Genomic DNA, 5320 nt, shown 5'->3' on the forward strand with positions numbered 1-5320 from the left:
GAACGCAGGTAAAGCGCAAAACACCTGTCTGTTACAGATACAGCCTACTTTTTTGAATGGATGTTGTCATTTTACGCATTGCTTTGGTTTCATTTGCTAAATATCTGACAAACATTTTTTAAGCAATCTTAAATTCCAAGCGGAAATGAATTATAAATCAAATGTTATTCTTTATAGGCAGCAAAATTCCAGTCTTTTTTGTGGTATTTTTCAAACCAGAAAATGGGTGATTTATGTGCAGCCTTAATGTCAGCGTTTTGTCTTTCTCTGTTTTTTTGATGTCTCTGCATGTGCTTAACTTATTTCTTGTTCATTTCCAAATAAAACAAATACGATTTATTCACTGATTGTTGTAATTTTTTACCTTAATTTGAAGCCGTGTCTGACGCGTAAAATGTAGCCTACCACTCAATTACGCAACTGTTCCAACTTTATGCATATCCAAATAATTCAGGAACAATATTACGTTTAATTATGCCTTAAAAACATTACAATTGTAAAGGGAATGTACTAATTATAGGGCCTAGATCTTCAGTCGGTGGCATATAGCCAGCTTTATTGTTCAATCTTGTAAACTAATGCGTCATCTTACTATATCATGAATGTAACTCCATATGAAATGCGGGTTATAACCATTGATCAAAACCTCTAAAGTGCATAATATCCCGGTAAAGTTTAGAAACGCTAACTGTACCCTATTGATGGTCGCGCTTCGGTTGACGCACCGCAGGTTGTTGATCAATGAGCAAGGCTAAAGCCAACTCTAACAGAAATACAGCCGCAGAGCTTTACCTCATAAAGGATTCCGGCGTGTTGTAGATGGATTTTTAACATCTCATGGAAAGGCCAAATCATCTTTTTGTGAACCGTAACCCTACATGATGCGGCTCGTGAACCTGAACAGATTTGACTTTGATCATGGTATTTTGTAGACACACATTTTGGCTGAGTAACCGTGAAACGTGTTTAATTATCATGTAATTGCCCCCCGATGCGCAAATAACATAGATAATTGAATTGAGCGTGGTGAAAATATCGAGTTATATGGGCTAGGTTTGTGCTCTGTGCTTTTACCAGATTATATTTCCACTCGGACATATTCAAGTTTAGGCCTACTTATTGTAATATAAATATTAAAACATTTTAAGAAGCCATGTTTATTTAGACAATACTTCTAAAACAAGTGTATTTGGAACGACTGAAAAGCTTGTCTGCGCGTGAGTTGCTCGAGTCGTTACATTTACTCCAGATGACCTCACATTCATATTAACAATATTAAGACTAAAAACCTACATTTTTATAATACATTTTATTATTGTATTGTCCTTTTATATTTAAATGTTATTCTATTCAAATCAATTGGACGATAATATCCTAAATGGTGACTAATGAAAATTGTATAGTTCTACAACGATTGGATATTTCTCCTGAATAATTTAGGCCTAGGTTAATATTGCATTTTTGTTATTTTCACCAAGATAAATTATTTCTTCATTAAAATGATTGTGATATATGCAATTAGTCATTTCTCTACAATGACAGTGTTCATGAATCAATTATGAGCATATCAAAGAGGGTATGGACCACAAATTCAATGAATTTACTGGAGAAACAATCCTAGCTCCAGATATGATCTCAATTATTTGTGTTCATAATCAGATATTTCATTGGAATACGTTTGGATCAAGGTCCCCACCGGAATTACTTGATGGGACAGGTACAACCGTGTTCAGGCCTACTGCATTTGAAGGTGTATCATTTGAGGCAGTAGGCCTATCTTATTCAACAATCGTATGGTACTGGGCAGGCTGAATACAAATATCGACCCCAGCAGATAGCCCAAAATGCACCAAGTAATTCATTTATTTCTCCTCCTCTGTTAATTAAGCCTCTCTTACAAAGTGTTCTTAGCAGATTACAATAACATAAACTCCAGTTTGTGGCAAAAATGACTACTCGTTTCCATAAGCAATCTTTGAACTTTGGACAGATCTTGTTCATTAGGTTGCCCAGCTGTTGGAAAGGGTGTGATTCAGTATGGAAAAGTGCAAGAACAAATACAGAGCCAGCTTTTGCTTGATATTTGCTTATTAGATTTTAATCGTTATATATAATGCTTTATATTGATGATTGAGTCATAACTCAACGGGCAAATAGAGATATTCAATTAATATATGTGCCTGTGAAAGAGGCAATGAAATGCTTTTTTGAAAGCTATGATACAACATGTAAAATGTACAGTTCGAGCACGTCACGTTGAGACCCATACATTAGTGTTCGCTTTAGTAGGATATTTGATAAAGCTAACCCAATACATATGTTGTTGGCATAGCAACATCTTTATGCCCACAAGATAGCAAGGTGAAGTAATCACTTTTGTGGGTCAATTTAGTAGACCTAATTAGAAAGGCAGATTAGGTTTATTATTCGAATTGTAGCATACAAATAGATCGCTACAATATGGCAACACGTATCTATTATTACTATCATTATCATTATTAGGCCCCTAATAATAATAGTATTACTATTATTAATAGTTTTAAATTGCCCTGGGCGTATGCTATATTTCTCCCATGCAGCACATTGAATGAATTCATTAAAAGTTTCCAATCTTAAATACAGTGTGACATATGTTATCCGCCAGCCCAGCCGCAGGCAGTGTCCAGCATAAAGATTTAAACCAGCACCTTGTTTTCCAATTGATGTGGCATTTCTCGTTACCACATCAAAAATCCTGGAGCTTTTTTCAGCCTTATGGACAAAAATGTAGACAACAATACGCAGACCCCTTTACTTCAAAAGCGACCATCAGCGAGCCTACCCATAGATCTTTCTTCTCAGTCTTTTCATTCTGAGTTTAGAAAGCCACTACAGGGCCAAAGCGCTTCTAATACCTTTTGATGGGGATTGAATTAATTATCTCCAATAACACAATTGTGCTTGGCCAACGAAAAGAGCAAAGCAATACCCCTTCAGATTCACAGACGAAAGAAAAGAACCTTTCAAAAGGCCGAGGGGGAAGAGGGAGAGAGCTCTATCCGAAATCCGCTTTAGAAGCAGCTGGTTTTCCATTAAAAATGATACGGAAGAAGTTTATTAGGGCTTTGTGTCCTCCTAATATGGACCGACTATGTCAGGTTGGTGGTCCCTCGGCCTGCCTCCCTTCCACCATTATGTTTTGTGTCTTCATTCATCCATTGGAGGCCACAATAAGGGACAACCCAATTTGGTTGTTTTGTTGGTTGCTGTTTTTGCAGGGTGGCGGAAAAAGTTAGAACAAACAAATGCATTAGCCTACCAGGTTTTGCAGAGGACGAAGACAAATGGAAATTATTCCAAATGTATGCCTATACCAGATTTCAAAATATTAAATACTATGATACCGGTGTGTTAAATATGTGGCCCTATAAACAAACAGTATTTGCTATATAACTGACAACAAAGAATACATGTTAAACCATTTGGCAATGTAATCGGGAACGCCCAAATAATCTATAGTCAAACAAGTGAAACACGCAAAGTCTAACCCGATGGAAAGAACAACCATAAACAACGATAGCCAGGATAGCCCACTTTTAATCATTGTGCAATTACCACATTTTCCCCCAAATTGCATGCTTTAGACATAGGCCTAGGCTTTATAAAATGTGTTTAATTAACATTTGTATTGTCAATGAGCCTCAAGTTCCATACAGTGTTAGTAGAAAAGAGTGTCCACAACGAATACATGGATGGAATGCGTTAAAAGTGAAAGGAAATACTGGAAATATTTGGTGTCGTTATAGCAACAGGATCAGTCACGCTTTTCTCTGAAGGCCATTCACCACTGGGCTGTCAGAACACGTTTTTAATTAAAGCGTATAAAAAGTTTTTGTAGGCATGTCATCGTGTGATTGAGGTAATCGGGAATGGGGATCCCGTTTATTTTTGATGCGCTCGTGTGCAATCCTTTTCCACCAAAAATTACCAAAAGGAATCAAGCATCACACACTCCAAAATAACATTACAAAATAAATAAAAACGGCTTCTATAAGTCTAGTCAAGATAGATTGGGAACTGAACTATAATACAAATGTAGGCGTGGCAGGTAGCCTAGTGGTTAGAGCGCTGGATCGAATCCCCGAGCTGACAAGGTTAAAGATCTGTCGTTCTGCCCCTGAACAAGGCACTGTTCTTAGGCCGTCATTGTAAAAAAAAAATCTTAACTGACTTGCCTAGTTAAATAAAGTTTAAATATATATATATATAACAAATTTAGGCCATAGAGGCTACACGAGGGATTTTATTTTTGCGAGTATATGATCATAAGGATGCATTGGCGACTTGGGGATGACCAGGAATATCAAACGTTATCAGATTTCAACAAAGTGAAAGATTTAGCCTCCGTATTTAGAACACGGCTGATTATCTGACGGATAAACATACACTGGGAGGATCTTGTGGGATTAAGAGTGGGGACACCCACGTTGTGCGATCTCCACGGTTACCAGAGGACAAATCGAGAAGCTTGTCATAGTGTCGCTTGAGCTTTATGAGGGGAGGGTTACAACACAGCAGCGTTCGCGTCCAAATAGACAGGCCCTCTCCTTCCCCTCCTGTCTTTGGATTGCAACATGAGGGCAACGGTGCATCCAACCATCGAGTACATAATCGACCATATATGGGTACACAAGTCTCACCACTGCCCTAGCTGTTCTATCCGTGGACACCGGGAGGAAAGTAGAGCTCATGCGGGTCAACCCATCAATAAGAGAAAAAGGAAACGTAAACGATGTGGACGTAATTGCTTGGCGTGTAGTCTGTAGTACAGGTCGCCGGATCTCTTTTGCCATCTTATGTTGATAAACTATCAGTATACAGAGAGAGAGAGATTTTTGGTGCAGAAAAATAAATACATGAGCAATACATCCATAATGGAAAGTGTCTCCGCTCTCTCTCTGCACCTCTCTCTGAACCACAACATATATTTATTTCTTAGTCAATAATGTCTTTGCCAAAATCTTGCCAATTAGGATATTATGACAATAGCCAACGTAATAGTGCCATGGGATTACATACCAATTTATTACAATTAAGACATTTAAAGATTGAAATCTATAAATATATTATAACTAAGACATTTAAAGATTGAAATATATAAAGCTAGAAGTTCAAGTTCCATGAAATGGATATGCATGGACTATTGGAGTTACCTAAATATATCCCTCTCTATACTTTGACCTACTTTGAATACTTCTAACAAGTGAATATTGCTTCATGAAACCATTTAGTCAGCAAGAGAGAACAAATAAAAAAGTTGTGTAATTTAGAGAAATTTGTC

Source organism: Oncorhynchus nerka, linkage group LG12 (genome assembly GCF_034236695.1).
Source record: "Oncorhynchus nerka isolate Pitt River linkage group LG12, Oner_Uvic_2.0, whole genome shotgun sequence".
In the NCBI taxonomy this organism is placed as follows: domain Eukaryota; kingdom Metazoa; phylum Chordata; class Actinopteri; order Salmoniformes; family Salmonidae; genus Oncorhynchus; species Oncorhynchus nerka.